Here is a 21,015-nt window from a genome sequence, read left to right as displayed (position 1 = left end):
TTGTCTGTATAGCTTTGCTTCCAACATTTGTCCTAAGGTTCTATCCGTCCCTTTTTTTTTTCTAAATAAGAATTTTTTAATTCAATAACTTTATTATACTTTATTTTATTTTTACTGTATCTTCTTTCTTTCTGTCTTTTTTCCTTCTTTCCCTCCTTCCTTCCTTCCTCCCTCCCTCCCTCCCTCCTTTCTTTCCTTCTTGCCTTCTTTCCTTCTTTGCTTCTTTCTTTCTTCCTTCCTTCCTTCCCTCCTTTCCTTCTTTCTTTCCTCATACTTCTACTAATTCTCTCTACTTTTTCTCCCTTTTATTCTGAGCCATGTGGATGAAAGGCTCTTGGTGCTCCAGCCAGGAGTCAGGGCTCTGCCTCTGAGGTAGGAGAGCCAACTTCAGGACACTGGTCAACAAGAGACCTCCCAGCTCCACATAATATCAAACGGCGAAAATCTCCCAGAGACCTCCATCTTAACACCAGCACACAGCTTCACTCAACGACCAGCAAGCCACAGTGCTGGACAACCTATGCCAAACAACTAGCAAAACAGGAGCACAACCCCACCCATTAGCAGAGAGGCTGCCTAAAATCATAATAAGGCCACAGACACCCCAAAACACACCACCAGACGTGAACCTGCCCACTAGAGAGACAAGATCCAGCCTCATCCACCACAACACAGGCACTAGTCCCCTCCACCAGGAAGCCTACACAACCCACTGAACCAGCCTTAGCCACTGGAGACAGACATCAAAAACAGCGGGAACTACGAACCTGCAGTCTGCAAAAAGGAGACCCCAAACACAGTAAGATAAGCAAAATGAGAAGACAGAAAAACACACAGCAGATAAAGGAGGAAGATAAAAATGCACCAGACCTAACAAATGAAGAGGAAATAGGCAGTCTACCTGAAAAAGAATTCAGAATAATGATAGTAAGGATGATCCGAAATCTTGGAAATAGAATGGACAAAATGCAAGAAACATTTAACAAGGAGCTAGAAGAAATAAAGATGAAACAAGCAACGATGAACAACACAATAAATGAAATTAAAAGTACTCTAGATGGGATCAATAGCAGAATAACTGAGGCAGAAGAGCGGATAAGTGACCTGGAAGATAAAATAGTGGAACTAACTACTGCAGAGCAGAATAAAGAAAAAAAAATGAAAAGAACTGAGGACAGTCTCAGAGACCTCTGGGACAACATTAAATGCACCAACATTCGAATTATAGGGGTTCCAGAAGAAGAAGAGAAAAAGAAAGGGACTGAGAAAATATTTGAAAAGATTATACTTGAAAACTTCCCTAATATGGGAAAGGAAATAGTTAATCAAGTCCAGGAGCACAGAGAGTCCCATACAGGATAAATCCAAGGAGAAATACGCCAAGACACATATTAATCAAACTGTCAAAAATTAAATACAAAGAAAGCATATTAAAAGCAGCAAGGGAAAAACAACAAATAACACATAAGGGAATCCCCATAAGGTTAACAGCTGATCTCTCAGCAGAAACCCTACAAGCCAGAAGGGAGTGGCAGGACATACTGAGAGTGATGAAGGAGAAAAACCTGCAGCCAGGACTACTCTACCCAGCAAGGATCTCATTCAGATTTGATGGAGAAATTAAAACTTTTACAGACAAGCAAAAGCTGAGAGAGTTCAGCACCACAAACCAGCTTTACAACAAATGCTAAAGGAACTTCTCTAGACAAGAAACACAAGAGAAGGAAAAGACCTACAATAACGAACCCAAAACAATTTAGAAAATGGGAATAGGAACATACATATCGATAATTACCTTAAATGTAAATGGACTAAATGCTCCCACCAAAAGACACAGATTGGCTGAATGGATACAAAAACAAGACCCTTATATATGCTGTCTACAAGAGACCCACTTCAGACCTAGAGACACATACAGACTGAAAGTAAGGGGATGGAAAAAGATATTCCATGCAAATGGAAACCAAAAGAAAGCTGGAGTAGCAATTCTCATATCAGACAAAATAGACTTTAAAATAAGGACTATTAAAAGAGACAAAGAAGGACACTACATAATGATCAAGGGATCGATCCAAGAAGAAGATATAATAATTGTAAATATTTATGCACCCAACATAGGAGCACCTCAATACATAAGGCAAATACTAACAGCCATAAAAGGGGAAATCGACAGTAACACATTCATAGTAGGGGACTTTAACACCCCAGTTTCACAAATGGAAAGATCATCCAAAATGGAAATAAATAAGGAAACACAAGCTTTAAATGATACATTAAACAAGATGGACTTAATTGATATTTATAGGACACTCCATCCAAAAACAACAGAATACACATTTTTCTCAAGTGCTCATGGAACATTCTCCAGGATAGATCATATCTTGGGTCACAAATCAAGCCTTGGTAAATTTAAGAAAATTGAAATTGTATCAAGTATCTTTTCTGACCACAATGCCATGAGACTAGATATCAATTACAGGAAAAGATCTGTAAAAAATACAAACACATGGAGGCTAAACAATACACTACTTAATAATGAAGTGATCACTGAAGAAATCAAAGAGGAAATAAAAAAATACCTAGAAACAAATGACAATGGAGACACAACGACCCAAAACCTGTGGGATGCAGCAAAAGCAGTTCTAAGGGGGAAGTTTATAGCAATACAAGCCCACCTTAAGAAGCAGGAAACATCTCGAATAAACAACCTAACCTTGCACCTCAAGCAATTAGAGAAAGAAGAACAAAAAAACCCCAAAGCTAGCAGAAGGAAAGAAATCATAAAAATAAATGAAAAAGAAATGAAGGAAACAATAGCAAAGATCAATAAAACTAAAAGCTGGTTCTTTGAGAAGATAAACAAAATACATAAACCACTAGCCAGACTGATCAAGAAAAAAAGGGAGAAGACTCAAATCAATAGAATTAGAAATGAAAAAGGAGAGGTAACAACTGACACTGCAGAAATACAAAAGATCATGAGAGATTACTACAAGCAACTCTATGCCAATAACATGGACAATCTGGATGAAATGGACAAATTCTTAGAAATGCACAACCTGCCAAGACTGAATCAGGAAGAAATAGAAAATATGAACAGACCAATCACAAGCACTGAAATTGAAACTGTGATTAAAAATCTTCCAACAAACAAAAGCCCAGGACCAGATGGCTTCACAGGCTAATTGTATGAAACATTTAGAGAAGAGCTAACACCTATCCTTCTCAAACTCTTCCAAAATATAGCAGAGGGAGGAACACTCCCAAATTCCTTCTACGAGGCCACCATCACCTTGACACCAAAACCAGACAAGGATGTCACAAAGAAAGAAAACTACAGGCCGGTATCACTGATGAACATAGATGCAAAAATCCTCAACAAAATACTAACAAACAGAATCCAACAGCACATTAAAAGGATAATACACCATGATCAAGTGGGGTTTATTCCAGGAATGCAAGGATTCTTCAATATACGCAAATCTATCAATGTGATAAACCATATTAACAAATTGAAGGAGAAAAACCGTATGATCATCTCAATAGATGCAGAGAACGCTTTTGACAAAATTCAACACCCATTTATGATAAAAACCCTGCAGAAACTAGGCATAGAGGGAACTTTCCTCAACATAATAAAGGCCATATATGACAAGCCCACAGCAAACATCATCCTCAATGGTGAAAAACTGAAAGCATTTCCACTAAGATCAGGAAAAAGACAAGGTTGCCCACTCTCACCACTCTTATTCAACATAGTTTTGGAAGTTTTAGCCACAGCAATCAGAGAAGAAAAGGAAATAAAAGGAATCCAAATCGGAAAAGAAGAAGTAAAGCTGTCACTGTTTGCAGATAACATGATCCTATACATAGAGAATCCTAAAGATGCTACCAGAAAACTACTAGAGCTAATCAATGAATTTGGTAAAGTGGCAGAATACAAAATTAATGCACAGAAATCTCTGGCCTTCCTATATACTAATGATGAAAAATCTGAAAGTGAAATCGAGAAAACACTCCCATTTACCATTGCAACAAAAAGAATAAAATATCTAGGAATAAACCTACCTAAGGAGACAAAAGACCTGTATGCAGAAAATTATAAGACACTGATGAAAGAAATTAAAGATGATACAAATAGATGGAGAGATATACCATGTTCTTGGATTGGAAGAATCAACATTGTGAAAATGACTCTGCTACCCAAAGCAATCTATAGATTGAAAGCAATCCCTATCAAACTACCACTGGCATTTTTCACAGAACTAGAACAAAAAATTTTGCAATTTGTACGGAAACACAAAAGACCCCGAATAGCCAAAGCAATCTTGAGAACGAAAAACGGAGCTGGAGGAATCAGGCTCCCTGACTTCAGACTATACTACAAAGCTACAGTAATCAAGACAGTATGTTACTGGCACAAAAACAGAAAGATAGATCAATGGAACAGGATAGAAAGCCCAGAGATAAACCCACGCACATATGGACACCTTATCTTTGATAAAGGAGGCAGGATTGTATAGTGGAGAAAGGACAGCCTCTTCAATAAGTGGTGCTGGGAAAACTGGACAGGTACATGTAAAAGTATGAGACTAGATCACTCCCTAACACCATACACAAAAATAAGCTCAAAATGGATTAAAGACCTAAATGTAAGTCCAGAAACTATCAAACTCTTAGAGGAAAACATAGGCAGAACACTCTATGATATATATCACAGCAAGATCCTTTCTGACCCACCTCCTACAGAAATGGAAATAAAAACAAAAATAAACAAATGGGACCTAATGAAACTTCAAAGCTTTTGCACAGCAAAGGAAACCATAAACAAGACCAAAAGACAACCCTCAGAATGGGAGAAAATATTTGCAAATGAAGCAACTGACAAAGGATTAATCTCCAAAATTTACAAGCAGCTCATGCAGCTCAATAACAAAAAAACAAACAACCCAATCCAAAAATGGGCAGAAGACCTAAATAGACATTTCTCCAAAGAAGATATACAGACTGCCAACAAACACATGAAAGAATGCTCAGCATGATTAATCATTAGAGAAATGCAAATGAAAAGTACAATGAGCTATCATCTCACACCAGTCAGAATGGCCATCATCAAAAAATCTAGAAACAATAAATGCTGGAGAGGGTGTGGAGAAAAGGGAACACTCTTGCACTGCTGGTGGGAATGTGAATTGGTTCAGCCACTATGCAGAACAGTATGGAGGTTCCTTAAAAAAGTACAAATAGAACTACCATATGACCCAGCAATCCCACTACTGGGCATATACCCTGAGAAAACCATAATTCAAAAAGAGTCATGTACCAAAATGTTCATTGCAGCTCTATTTACAATAGCCCGGAGATGGAAACAACCTAAGTGCCCATCATCGGATGAATGGATAAAGAAGATGTGGCACATATATACAATGGAATATTACTCAGCCATAAAAAGAAACGAAATTGAGCTATTTGTAATGAGGTGGATAGACCTAGAGTCTGTCATACAGAGTGAAGTAAGTCAGAAAGAGAAAGACAAATACCGTACGCTAACACATATATATGGAATTTAAGAAAAAAAAATGTCATGAAGAACCTAGGGGTAAGGCAGGAATAAAGACGCAGACCTACTAGAGAACGGACTTGAGGTTATGGGGAGGGGGAAGGGTGAGCTGTGACAGGGCGAGAGAGAGTCATGGACGTATACACACTAACAAACGTAGTAAGGTAGATAGCTAGTGGGAAGCAGCCACATGGCACAGGGATATTGGCTTGGTGCTTTGTGACAGCCTGGAGGGGTGGGATAGGGAGGGTGGGAGGGAGGGAGACGCAAGAGGGAAGAGATATGGGAACATATGTATATGTATAACTGATTCACTTTGTTATAAAGCAGAAACTAACACACCATTGTAAAGCAATTATACCCCAATAAAGATGTTAAAAAAAAAAGAAAAAAAGATAATGCCCAAGTGTAAACTAAGGAGAAAATATAATATGAAATAATGAATATGGTAATATACGTAGATAAAAAAGAAATCCAGAAAAATTAATCTACCATTTTGTATTATATTCAAATATATTCTAATGCTTATTTTTCCCATTATGGATTTAACTCTAGTCAAGGTTCCTGAATTCATTTCATCATTAGATTTTGAAAATAGTTGTAGAATTCTTAGTTATCTACATCTTCCCCATTTAGCTAAGAGGGCAACTCTAGGGAATGTATTGGAACATCTCTGTAGTTATGGTTATCCTACATCCTCGGGTTGGGGAAATAATTATAATTAAAAGTCCTAGGAATGTAATGTACAGCATGGTGTCTATAGTTAATAATACTGTACTGTATGTTTGAAAGTTGCTAAGAGAGTAGATCTTAAACGTTCTCAGCACAAAGAAAAAAGATTACCTGTGTGGTGATGGATGTTAACTAGTCTTATTTTAGTGATCATTTCATAAGGTACTCGTATCGAATCATTATGTTGTACCACTGAAACTAATACAATGTTATATGTCAATTATATCTTAATTTTTAAAAGTAATAATAGTTTCCTTTTCCTAGAGAATTATCTGACTATGAACCCCAGTTTTTGGTTTGGACAATATAGTTACTGGAATTATAGTCCATAGTGGGTAAAATACACAATCTTGGACCTTATTCTCAGCTGTTTCTAAGACAAAGTCATAAGAAAATCTTGAGGAGATTATCACCGTTAGGTTCTAGCTTATGTCATTAAGCCATCAGGAATGGTAGTGATGAAAGGTACAAGAAAAACTGAATTTTAAGTAGAAATTATAATAATTATCAAAAATTTTTCAGTCTCAGGTTGATGCAAATTTTGGGGTCATGGTGCTTCCACTGAAACAGTAATCAATACTCAACACAAGTTTTCCAAAACCAGTTCCACCTTTTCTTTTAAAATTTTTGAGTTTCTTTATTTCATACCTTCCTTTACACACGTAAACAAATTTCTTGGCCTGTCAGTTAATAACATCTGAGTATTTTTATAGATTACCTTTAGAGTTAGGATGAGCTATAACGTGGGATTAGGGACTGGAAATGTTTCTTTCACATGCATATTGCCTAAAATTACTGAAATTTCAAAGTGCTTGGTTCCACCTTCAGAAGGAAAATAAATAAATCCAAGTGCCTTGAGGAGGTAAAACATTGTATATAAGTCAGTTTCAGTTAAGGGTAAATAATCATATTCCTTCATGCTTTAAAAGACTGTTTGATTGAAAGAGGGAAGGCTTTGACTTCTCAAAAGGGATGAAGGAAGACAGGTAAAGAGAGGACTTGAGAGAAGTTGCAGTTGAGGGGAAAAGGGAGTAGCAAGGAAAGGCTGCAGACAGAAGGCGAGCAGTCTTTATTTGTGCTGGGCAGCTGGGAATTGTGCAGAGGAGCTCTTCCTGTGGGGTGAACTACCTGAGCCAGAACTATCCTCTTGAGTTCACACCGCCTCGTGCCCTGGGTCCCCTCTGGGGCTGACTTGGAGGCTGCCGAGTATGTCTTCTGTCTGGGACCTTGACACTCACTTTTGCCCCAACATGACAGGGATTATTTCCTCATAGAGAGAACATTGGTGGTTTGTTAGTGACAGAACTTATCAAATATTTTCTTATTCATTAGAGGTTAGCAAACTGTTTCTCAATATAAAGACCTATAGAGTAAATATTTTAGACTTTGTGAGCTATACGTATAGTCTCTGTTACTACTGAACTCTGCCATTAGAGTGTGAAAGCAGCTAAATACTTAGATAATCAGTAAATGAACAGATGTTGTTGTTTGCCAATAATACTTAATTTACAAAAACAGGTGGTAAGCTAGATTTGTCCCATGGCCATAGTTTGCCAACCCCTCTTTTACTGTAATATATGGTATTTCTATTGTGGACTAATAGACTGGCTTAGAAAGCTAACTACTTTTCCTAACATAGTTTCCCTAAAGAAATGGTTCCAGGTTAAAAATAGATAGGAACCTGACCCAGTACTAGATTTGGTAAACTCCTTAAATAAAGAAATGTAAAAGGCTTTGGAAGTACATAAATAGTGTCTAGAAATTGGGTTGTGGTATTTTCTAGTTGTGTAAGTTGTACACCTCTTTCTTATCTGTAAAGTAGGAATAATAATACCTACCTGATGAACAGGCCATGGCCATCAATTGCCATAACGTAAGCAACTGCCCATTACAGCAACATCTGACATATCGTAGACCTTCAGCAAACGTTAGTTTCCTTCCTTCTTTTCCATACGCCAGAAAACACATATGGAGTAGAAATAAAAGTAGGAAAAAAAGCAGAGTAGAAGGCGTAACTAGCTTCACTTTTAAGGTACAACAGCTCTTTATTTCACTAAAGTATTCATTGCTGGCTTAAAGGCATAGTCCTACTACTACTTAGACACAGCTCATAATTTTCAAGAGCTCTGCACCTAACATGATACTGTAGGGGTTATTGGTTCTCCATTTCCCTCATTTCCTAAATTCTATGTAATAAATGTATATATATGCACATATATATAAAATAATATATATGGGTACCTTTGTATATATATATATTACTTATATGCCAGATACTGTACTAAGCTTTTTACATTTATCATCTCATTTAATCCTTACAGTATTTTACAAAGTTGTTCTCTTATCACCCCCATCTTATAGATGTGAAATTGATAAAGAGGTTAATATAAACTACCTGCCGTCATTCATGTAGAAAGTCTCAGAGCTGGTACTGAAACTCAGGGCTTCAGGCTGTAGTGTCCATTTTCTTAATAATGATGAATGGTATACTTTTTTAAATAAAAATAATATTTAAATACAGTGAGACTACTGTTTTGACCATTTTGACTGAATATCTTCGTCCATTTATGGGGTATTTGCCCAACGCTAATGAAGAACTGTGTTGAAAACCCAATGTGTGGTTTATAAATTGGTCAGTTCGTCCCTATCTTTGAACCTGCACAGAAGCCACTTGCAAATAAATCTAGATCTCCATTTGGCACACTCCACAAAGCCTTCTGAACAATTCAGTGTGTTCACATGATGAGATTTCCATTACTTATGTATGAAGAAAATCTGCCGTTTTCCATGCACTGAGCCGGAGGCAGGGAGGGGGGCGGAATTATTCAGCCTTAGTAATATTAGACCACGGCTCTTCCATTTATTTGAAAATGGTCGTGTCGTGCTGAGGAGAATAATAGTTCAGATCCTTCTCCTTCCTCCAAACATTATGTCAAAACTACATTGATCAAAATAAATAAAATCTTGTATCATTGTGTCAAGGCTGTAAGAAGATAGAGTAAGCCAGCGTAAACGTTAAAAACGAGCATGTTGGAGAGTCTGCCTTGAACTGTGAATTCCATACATTTTTACCTCTCCCAAGGTTCTTGTTTTCTTCTATTCTACTTACCAAGTTACATGGAAATTTTACACTTCTATTGAAATAAGCAGCACCTTTTCCCCATTTTTTTCAAAAGGTACTATTTCATTAAAAAATTTTGCATTTACAAAGAAAGGGAATAACTGGGCTGCAATTCAGGTTTGTTTGTGAGTGTACCCCAGGTACTGATCTGAATTCTCTCGTTTGGAGGGAGCATGTATTTCTTGAAGACAGATTAAGAATCTAGTCTTTCCTCAATGCCAGGACCCCCTGTGAAGTCTTATTTACCTCAGTTCTTAAGGACAAACTGTAGTACTGCTGAAAAATAACATATTTGTTTTCACTTGAGGAAAAGCCATTTGATATAATGAGCTAAGCGTATTTACCTTTCAATTAATATCAGCAATAGCTACAGTGAGATTTGAGTTTGGTGATCTTGGATACTTTTCTAACAATATTCAGAGACCAACACCCCCCCTTGGAGGCTAATGATTTAAACTTGAACAATCCGTCCTAGAATGACATTCCTGTGAAGTGGGAAAGAATTCCCCTATCTTACAGGTTTCTAGTTTGGGCACCTGAAAGTTGGGTTCCTGTTGAAGCTCTTCTAATGTGTTTCCTTACTTCATTGCTGTCTGATTCAGGGAGATAAGAGAGGAAGAAAGCAACAAAAAGAAAATAGTTGTCTTTTTATGTATACTCTATGTACATGGTATAGCACAGTATTTGCACAAGATCTGGAGTAGACCTGGGTTTAGATTTATAATCTCATTTACTAATTATCATCATAGTTATAACAACAATAACAAGAGATTCTTACTGCATGCATAAAATGGCAGGCCTCAAGTTAAATGCTTTCCATGAATTACTATATTCAATTCTCAGAAAATCCTGTCATGTGTATTTTGTCACTATCCTCTTACAAATGAGAGAACTAAGGCTCAGCAAAGTTACAAATCTTGCCCCCAAATCACACAACTTTTGGGGATTCAAATTAGTTCTGTTTGATCCCTATACCCATCATCTTAACTAGAATATTCCATTCCATTCATGAAGAAATTAGGAACATCCATGCACACAAGATGTGCTAATAGAGGGGCAGGTACTGGAACTGCAGAGGCATCAGGGAACTAGAGGGAGAGCTCTGTGTGCCCTTTGACAAGTTATTACATTCTCTGTGCCTCAGTTTTGTTATCTGTACAATGGGGATAGTAATAAATTCTTGAAAAGCAGTTAGAACAATGCCTGCCTCAGAGTAAACTCCGTAAATATTAGTTATCGTTGGAATCGAGACATCCTGACCTCTGTTGTCCTATACTGTTTACTCCTTAGAACAGATAGATATTAGATGAGTGTATGATTCAGAGATGTGTCACAACTTTTTATACATCAGAACAGTTTGGAGAACCTGAGGTTATATTAAGATAGCAATTTTTTTCTCTGTCAGTATCCATATTCTATTTTAAATTATCTTAATTCTGTTCGCTTTTCTGCTAACCCCACTTCTTGATCCTTAGGCACGTATTTTGAGTTCTTGTTAGTTGCTTCAAATCCCTGCTGTGATGTTTGCTGATGGCTAAAATGTTAGATGTTAAGGAACGTTATATTTTAATGGCAGATATTTGAGAAATTAAAACGCTTCCTGATCCTAGGAAGGAAACTTTCTGCTGATCAAGGGGAGGTAGGGGGTAAATATTTAGGGATATAGGAAGGGACAATCACAGCCAAAGAATGAAGCACTTACCTTGCGTTTGAAAGCTACAGATATCTTTTCACAAATTTTTTTATTGTTTCAGCATCAATTTAAAAGTTAAACTTTGAAAGAAAGATGAATTCTATTTTAGAGAAGTTTGCAGTTATTTTTAGCTCAGACTGCTATTTGGATTTCCCACATTTTTTATGCTGCCACAGTTTTGAAAGTTTGTCCAGTGATTTACTTTGGGGAGTTTACAGATACAGCGTGCTTACAACAGAGCCTATAGCTGTCTCTTCTAAATATGGAATATTTGGCTGCACAATGCCCACTGCTTATTCCTACCCTCCTCATTTTATCTGTTCTGTTGGTGATAATGTGGGTTCCCTGCCCTGTCGATGTTTGTGGGGTTTTATTATGCAGTATTCAATATGTACAAAATAATCTTTGTAACATGTATAGGTTATAGAGCGTATCATTTTTGAGCTACAATATTGTCAATACATCGTATCTTCTTTCTCCCATTGACCATCTCTTTCTTTCCCACCAAGTAATAACCATCCTACATTTTATAAATTTCATAACCTTTCTACCTTTAAATTCTTCATAAAATATCACATATGTATATATTCTTTAAAATCTTGCTGGGACTTCCCTGGAGATCCAGTGGTTAAGACTTTGCCTTCCGGGGCTTCCCTGGTGGCGCAGTGGTTGAGAGTCCGCCTGCCGATGCAGGGGACGCGGGTTCGTGCCCCGGTCCGGGAAGATCCCACATGCCGCAGAGCGGCTGGGCCCACGAGCCATGGCCGCTGAGCCTGCGCGTCCGGAGCCTGTGCTCCACAACGGGAGAGGCCACAACAGTGAGAGGCCCACGTACCGGAAAAAAAAAAAAAAAAAGACTTCGCCTTCCAATGCAGAAGGTGCGGGTTTGATCCCTGGTTGGGGAGCTAAGATCCCACACGCCTCTCGGCCAAAAAACCACAACATAAAACAGAAGCAATACTGTAACAAATTCAATAAAGACTTTAAAAATGGTCCGCATCAAAAAAATCTTTTAAAAAAATCAAATCAAATCATATCAAATCTTGCTGCTTAAGTGTGGTCCACAGATCTGTTGCATTGGTGTCACCTGGGAGCTTATTAGAAATACAGAACCTCAGCCCCAGATCTATTGAATCAGAATCTGCATTTAATAAATAATCAATTCATATGCACTTTAGTTTGAAGAGCACTGTGCCGAATATATTATTTTGTTTTCCATGGAGTTTTTGCTTATTTTCTCGTTTGTTTCTTGCGTTTGAACTTAAGAAGAAGGGTATAGTGTTCGTAGTCTTCTGCCACGAGCTTTGTTAACTTAACAAGGCATTTCTAAGATTCATCCACATTGTCTTGAGTAGTCATTTATGGCTGTGTGATGTACCATTTGTGTGAATATCCCAGAATTTATTTTTTCTTTTATTGATAGAAATTGAGGTTGTGTCCGGCATTTTGTTATAAAGCATAATCCTACTCAGGTACATGTCTCCTGGTGTGTGTGTATGTGTGTGTGTGTAAGAGACTCTATGCTAAGTACCCAGGAGTGGAATTGTAAGTAGTAGTCCATGTAAATGGTCACCTTTACCAGATAATGGTAAATTTTTTCCCACCAGCAATGTATAAGAATTGCCATTGAATTCCCATCTTTCCAACACATAGTATCATCAGCCTTCTTACTTCTTTGCCAACTGAGTGGACATTGCATGCCTTCTCACTGTGATCTGTACTTGCATTTCCCTTGATTACTAATAAGATTGATCACTTTTTCTTATGTTTAATGACCATTCAGCTTTTCCCTTCTGTGAAATCCCTTTTCATGTATTTTGAATATTTTTCCATTTTTTCTTCTTGATTTCTAGGAGTACTTATTTTAAAATAATCCTTCAAGAATTACATGTATTGCAATATCTTCTCCCAGTTCATGACTTGTTCTCTCACTTTCTTAATGGAAGTTCTACATGTTAATGTAGTTTGGTTTATTAATCTTTTCTTTCACTGTTAGTACTTTTTGTAACATAAAAAGGAGATCCTTCCTTGTATAAATATCATAATACTATTCTGTAATACTTCCTTCTAAATATTTAAAATTCTAAATATCTAAACACATGCTTCAAAAAATCTTTAATACAATTGGAATTGAATTCTGTTTATTATATGAGGTAGGAGTCAAGATTCATTTTGTGTGCTATGGGTAACCAATAGTTCCAGCACTGTTTATTGAACACCTGCTCTTTTCCCAATAGGTGGACATACCATCTCTCTCAAATAACAAGTTCTTACATATTATAAAGGTCTATATCTGGGATCTTTATTTTGCTTCATTAGACATTTTATTTATCCTGTGCTAATACTTTACTGTCTTTATTAATACATATTTAAAATAAGCATTAATGGTTGGGAAAGTACTCTCAACCCATTTCTTCCTGTTCGTTTTTCATATAAAATTTTTATAAGCATGTAGATTCCTTGAAATATCCTGTTGGAATTTTGAGAGAATATTATTGACTCTAATAGATCATTTTGTGAAAAATTTTCTTCTTTATCTGATTTCTTCTATTCATGAAAATGGTATATCTCTCTACTTACTCGGGTCCTTTAAAAAGTTTTTTAAAGTTTAAAATTTTTCTCCATAATGTTCTTACATATTGTTTATTATATTTATTCCTAGGAACATATGTACATATGTATGTATGTATATGTGTGTGTGTATGTACAGCATTTATCTGTTGCTGGTAAATGGAAGAACAATTGATTCTTGTAAATTAGTCACTCTTCTAAACTCTCTTAACATTCTAATAATTTGTCTACAGATTCCTTTGTGTTTTATATGTGGATAATGATATCATCAGAGAATAATAAGTTTTGTTTCTTCCTTCCTTTTCAATCCATATATCTTCATTTTCTCTCTGTGTATGTGTGTTTTGTCTTATTAAGCTATCTAGGACCTATAGTTTAATTTTTATTAGAAGTATTGATAATGAGCATTTGTATCTTGTCCCTCACAAAAGATATTTCTAATATTTCAGCTAATATCTTTCCAGCTCTCCACTATAATATTAAACTACCCATCCACTGATATTATTAAACAACTCATCCATTGACATTTTAATTTCAAAAGTTCTATGTTGAGTTTCTCCCTTTGTCATCCAGGCAAGATCACGCTTTTTCAACTCAGTTTGGCCAGGGCTCAAGTTCAGGCTTTGATGCTAAACAACTATCTGAACTTAGGCCAATGGTTGTCTTCCTGAGCTTCAGCTTCCTCATATGGAAGATGAAGTTAATACTAGAAATCCTCCATTTTAAGGAACCCATTCATTACAATATTCAACTCAATTTAATAGGAACTTTGTAAAATGCAAAGTATCATCTTAAATTTAATGTTCTGAAACAAATGGAAAATGTGTACATTTTGCCATACCAGTGTCTACCGTGTTAATTTTCAACATCTCAAAGTGTAGGATTATGTCTTCTTAACATATAAAGACTCTTAACTATTTTTGGTCTTTGCTAGTTGGGTCTAATTTCATAGTAACAGGCTACTTCTTGTAATCTCTTTTTCATCTTTGAGATTGAGAATGACATTTCAGGCATGGTGATTCATTTTTTAAATTTAACTATCAAACACTAGAAGTTTAGCATCCTCTCTTAAAAGTCAGCTAGAAGCTTTGACAGATGGACATTTAGCACCTGAGTAATTATCCTTCAGGTCTCACAAATCAGTCACTTTGAAAGTTTTATGATATCTTCTGAGGGATAATATCTACTCATTTTAAGTGTATTGCTGCTATATGATTGGCCATGATTTTGGAGTTATTTTAATGATAAAACAGTATATAACTTGAAGCACTTTGAATATATATATGTGTGTGTGTGTATATATATATATATATATATATATATATATATATATATATGTATATAGTCTCTCTCCCTGAAAGAAATATTTTCTTCACTAAGAGTAAAAGTTGGTCTCCCAGGCATATTTTCAAATTTTCTACATATAGAGTAACATCTCTTCAATTAAGCATAGTCTTTTGAAGACATTTTAAATGATTATTAGGTATCTGAATATAATTTAAGTCTAATATTCAACTATATGTTGCTCTATGAAACAAGTAACAAATCCAAAGTTCTTACCATGACCAACATGGTCCTTCTTGATCTGTCCTCATTTCCAGATAGCCTCCAACTCACTTCACCCCAGGCCACTGGTCAGCTTAGTATTTCTCAAATATAACAGACTTGCTGCTATGTCAGTGTCTTTCCACTTGCTTTTTCCATAACCTGGAGCACTGTCTCACTCCCTTACTTCCTTCAGGTTTTCACTTAAATTCTACCCTATCAGAGAAGGGAAGGATCTTCCTTGACCACCATTTCCCAAATACCACTCTCAAATACCATATTCTTAGTTCTTAATTTGCTTCAATTTGTTTTACAGCCCTTAGCGATATCTGACCTATTTATATCTTTGTCTGGGTGTTTATTCTGTCTCTTCCAATTAGACCAGGAGAACAAGAACTTTTTTGTTTTCAATTCTTTTACTCCAGAACTTAGTGTTTGGCACATATTAAATTTTCAATAAATATTGGTTGAATGAAGTAATTAATGTTGAGACAATCAGGTGCACATGTGTTTTCTATGTAGCGTTAAGGTCAGCCAGGCTATACTCAACATCTGCAGGAGACTAGCACTGTCCTTTTAGTCTCTGTTGGAAGACTCATTATGATTTTCAAAATGTTAAAATGTGAAGAAAGAAGTGCATTGTTAAAAAGCTTAAATAAAATAATGCATGAGAAGTGTTTGGCAGAATGCCAAAAGTTAAATATTCAATAAATGCAATAAACTTACTTCCATCTGAATTCATCCTTTACCATTTCTCTCCTGTCACAATGGAAGTGTTGGCTTTTGTCTAGTTTAAGGCAAAGGCTTCCATCTCTATCTTAGAGTTTAATCCACCCTCGCCTTCTCAGGAACAGCTCTCTTACCCTCCTTCTTCCTCTCATATCTTTGATTTATTCTCTTTGCATCCTACCCATCAACCTTAAAACCTGATCCACCCAGAAAGGGCCCCTTTTGATAACTGACACAAAGTCACCATATTGGCTTGAGGGGGCACTTCATAAGAGGTGATTCATCATCAGATGTTTGCATACGCCTACCTGCCCTCACAGATTTACAGAATCACTTGCCATTTTCTGAATGTCCAATGCCCCATAATTTCTCTCATCTCTAAGTTTTTGCCTATGTCAGTTTCTGCCCAGAATGCCTTTACCCTTTGACATTCCCCAAGGCACACACATACACAGTCACACAAATATATTCATACAAAATGAAATTAGCTAATTCCAATTTGTGCATAAGATCTTGGTCTCAGCTTAGATACCACTCTCATTGTGAAGACTCATTGAGCCTTAAGAATTGAATATCCCTCTTGTGTTTCCACAGCAGACACTACATATCCCCATCAAAACTCTCTCTCTCTCCCTCCCACTCCCTTCCCCCTGGCTTACAGCTACTTATGTATTTATTTCCCCTACAAAACACTAAGCTCCTTGAGGACAAGTATTTTTTCATGTTCATCCATGAAATACCAAAGTCTGCATGGCAATTAGCAGATAGTATATAAACTATATTTTTTAATTTGAATTGACAAATGGAGTGGTGTCATTAGAAAGTTACAAAATTGCTTTGTGGTAGTACTGAAACCTGTGGACCAACCAACAAGTTGCTACTGAATTAGCATCAATGTGCTAGTCAAAGGCAAGTACACTCAAGAGTAGCATTTCTTACTTTAACATTTATTGCATATTGCCGTTTGTTTCATACCAGAGAAAAAATACTGAAAATGACTTAATATATTGGAAATAATGGGATAGAGACTTTAGTACTAGTATTTATAGTGGTAACATTGACAATATATACTATTTAATATGCATATAGATTTTTACAGTTTTCAGAGTCCTTTTATGGCTCAAGGAAATACTAAAAAACATTGAAAACCTAGGGGAAATCTAAGACTGAATGTATCCTTTGGGTATTTCTAACCGGTCAGCAGATTAGCCTTATATGAGACAATATTGATGATTAAAATTTCCAACTTTATGCTGTTTGGCATTGAATTAATGCACCCTATCAAAATAACACATGTGTGTTCAAGTATACATAGGATATATAAAAAAAAGGTTTCTTACAGAGAACAGTATGGAGGTTCCTTAAAAAACTAAAAATAGAGCTACCATATGATCCAGCAATCCCACTCCTGGGCATATATCTGGAGAAAACCATAATTTGAAAAGATGCATCCACTCCAGTGTTCACAGCAGCACTATTTACAATAGCCAGGACATGGAAGCAACCTAAATGTTCATCAACAGAAGAATGCATAAAGATAATGTGGTACATATATACAGTGGAATAGTACTCAGCCATAAAAAAGAATGAAATAATGCCATTTGCAGCAACATGGATGGACCTAGGGATTGTCATACTGACTGAAGTCAGACAGAGAAAGACAAATATCGTAACATTTATATGTGGTATCTAAAAAAAGGGTACAAATGAACTTATCTACAAAACAGAAATAGAGTTACAGACATAGAAAACAAACTTATGGTTACCAGGGTTAAGAGCTAGGAAGGAATAAACTGGGAGATTGGGATTGACATATACATACTACTATATGTAAAATAGATAAGTAACAAGGACCTACTGTATAGCGCAGGGAACTCTACTCAGTAGTCTGTAATGGCTTATATGGGAAAAGAATCTAAAAAATAGTGGATATATGTATATGTATTACTGATTCACTTTGCTGTACACCTGAAACTAACACAACATTGTAAATCAACTATACTTCAATAAAAATGAATAAAAAAAGCTTCATTGAAATCCTCCTCCCATCACCAAGTTAGAAATGGACTCTTAGTTATTGTAATTTACTACTTAATTCTGTGTTCTGGATAGAAATGATGCCTAACTTTCAATTGACAACATTTCTGCCAGAACTCTCCATCATTGTTGACAGTAATGTTCTCCCTTGTTAAGTGCCCAGCAGCATGTTGAGTGACTGACTGGCTCTCTAGGGCAGATTGGAAAGGCGTTGGCAGAAAAGGGTGGTGGTAGTGTTGTGTAATACTCTGTCTCATGGTAATGGTACCAACTAACTGCTTATTTAGGTTTATTCAGAAAAAGAAATACACTGATCATTTACCTGGACTTTACAATTATCGTGTTCGTATGGGGCATCTTTGAAAGCTTTCACTACTCACCATCAGCATATCTGTATAAAAAGTGAAAAGTCCAGCTTGTAAACACGCTTTTAGACTGTCCCATAAAACTCCAACATCTATGATCATTCAGTGGGGAAAATGGATAATTTATATGACATACAAGCACGGAAAACCAATGAGTCAATTGAATATTTCCATGTTTTGGTTGTTTCAAATATGAGTAGGCACCCCCTAGATTAATGAGAAGAGTTTTTAAGTAGAAGACTTGGAGTGCCCATTTTTAGCATAAGACTTTCTTTTAACATAGAGACAACTAGAGTAATAGACAAAGTGTATATTTTCATGGGATCTGGGCTCTTAAACTGGTTTTTCCAGAAAGTGAGTCCCAAGGGGAAGTCAACAAAGAGCACCTGGAGTGTCTTTGCAACCACGTAATAAGGGAGTAGGTCTGGATCAGTAGTTATTGATATGTTGAAATCACCTAAGGAGTTCTTTTAAGTGCTCTTGTCTGGTTCCTCTTCTGAGAAATACTAATTTCACTTGTTGGGGCACAGGAATGATTTCTAAACTTTAGACTGAACCAGAATCACCTGGCAAACTTGATAACCATACAAAGCCCCAAGTGCTATCCTAATTCAAGGAACCTGGGCCTTTGGGGGGGGCTTGATTTGCTCTCCAGGTGATTCTGATAACATCCCAGTTTGAAATCACTGGTCTAGCATTCAGCATCAGGCATTTTTCAAGTCCTCTCGGTGATATTCCCTAGGTGCAGCCAAGGTTGGGAACCAATGATGAAAATAATATTTAGGATTCTTCCAAGTCTGAAAGGAATAATGAAAATCGCTAGTTTTTATTAAACATTTATTGTATATAATGTATTGTGCTAAGTATTATTTCACTAAATAATCAGCAGACTCTGGGAAGTAGGTAATAGGAGTACTACTTGCATTTAAGAGAAATGGAGGGTTCATAATTTAGCTCAGGGCACATGGATAGGAAGTGGTAGACTGGAATCCAAGATGTCTTCCCTCAAAGGTCACACAATAAACTACTACTATCAGTAATTATAAGAGAAAATTATTATAAGAGAAATTGAAAATGCTCAAAGTTGGGAACATGTTAGAAGGTAGTATTTAAATGATTTTTTATACATAAAATATACTCGACTTGTAATTATATAATAAAACAAAGAAATCTTTTTTTTAAAATAAATGGAGCATATAAGAAGAGTTCACGAATTAAAAGGAAGTTGAAAACTGACAGTTTTAGAGAAGGAGGTTAGATTTGAATTATTCTAATTATTCCGGAAAGAAGATCATAAACTGCTTGTACTAATAGTATTTGAGGAGTGAAAATAAGAATTATGGATAGAGATATTTTGTCATAGTTATACTGAGGAGCAAGGTGGCAAGCATTTCAGGGGAAAGAAATTTGTACACTTCTCTGAAATGGTTCCAAATGTTAATAACACAATGAATTAAAAGAAAATAAGCAGTTTATACTCCATAACACTTCGTTTTCTCTCCTTTTGTGTTTGGAAAGATACCAGCTCAATGCCTTCCTAGGCATGGAAAATGCTTTGTCCATTGCCATTAGTCACACTTGTGTCTGTAAAGGGGAGAGAGAGTGCCTCAGTCAAGTATGTTTTCAGTCATATACGGAGGGGAATGGTACTTGGGAGACTGTCCTGTACCTCTCAAGACATAGCCTTTCTCAGGTTTTGTGCATGGGCCACGTATGGCAGAGTGCCAATACTGAAATGTTGGAGGAAGGGACATTTCCTACCGTAAAAAGCAAGAAAAAAAGCCCATAAAGAGATGCCAAGGGTCTTTCTGCAAAGGATTAAATTTAATCCTCCCACTTAGAGAAGGGGACACTTGGACATTTTATAGACTGTTCTTACTAACAAGCCAAGTGAGCATTTATTTTCATTGATGTGATTTCCCAAATGGTGTTTACACTGATCATTCACTGTATGGAGAACACTGGATTTTCAGCACTCTGGAGAATCTGTGAGTTGGTTCCTGATTCTGGTACTTTAATATTCACTATATGATATGCATAAAATGTACGTATTCAATTATGTGAAGATTGAGTGTGTGCAGAGAATGGAATAATTATGCTGCCAACAAGCTATTGTGAGCCCTAAATATATTTATATTTCAAATAATGGATGGTTCTGTAGTAACTCCCACAAAATCTAATTCTAGGATTATTTTAACAGTGAGTAAATGACATATGATCTTTAAGGAATGTGGTAATATAAAAAAGGTACAGGAAAAAGTATATATTGCTCTGAAATTCTCTTGGCTTCTCCAAAATATTCAACATGGCAGGAAAATACAAATTAAAGGAAGACAAATAAAAATTGAATTTGGATTTTAGTGTTAAATATGACTCTAATTTCTGTCGAATAATAATGATATGATATGTTTTAAAATGCTTTGGTGCTAGAGCTGTGTTCTGTTGGAAGTGGCAGAAAGGCAAAATTGCAGGCAGGCACTGATGGTGGAAACCACTGACAATAACCAGAGGTTTGTAATAGAAAAGGTACCCCGACCTTAACTGTGGTCAGCTAGTTCAGCCATGGCAACCGGCTCGCCTTGATTTCCAACTGGGACCACTGCTGGAGATCTTAATCACAGAAGCAGCAGCAATACAAGCTACCAGTTGGAGGAAGGTCTTC

At 36.3% G+C, this 21,015-nt stretch overlaps 1 protein-coding gene across 5 annotated transcripts in view; it reads left to right on the top strand.

Annotated features, from left to right (window-relative positions):
- Window positions 1–21,015, top strand: part of PDE4D (phosphodiesterase 4D) — a 1,450,167-nt gene that overhangs the window by 567,652 nt on the left and 861,500 nt on the right. The gene's annotated exons all lie outside the window — the stretch shown is intronic.

This window comes from Globicephala melas, chromosome 3 (assembly GCF_963455315.2).
Source record: "Globicephala melas chromosome 3, mGloMel1.2, whole genome shotgun sequence".
Taxonomy (NCBI): domain Eukaryota; kingdom Metazoa; phylum Chordata; class Mammalia; order Artiodactyla; family Delphinidae; genus Globicephala; species Globicephala melas.
The sequence above is the reverse complement of the archived record's forward strand: the minus strand, read 5'-3'. Positions and strand labels throughout refer to the sequence as shown.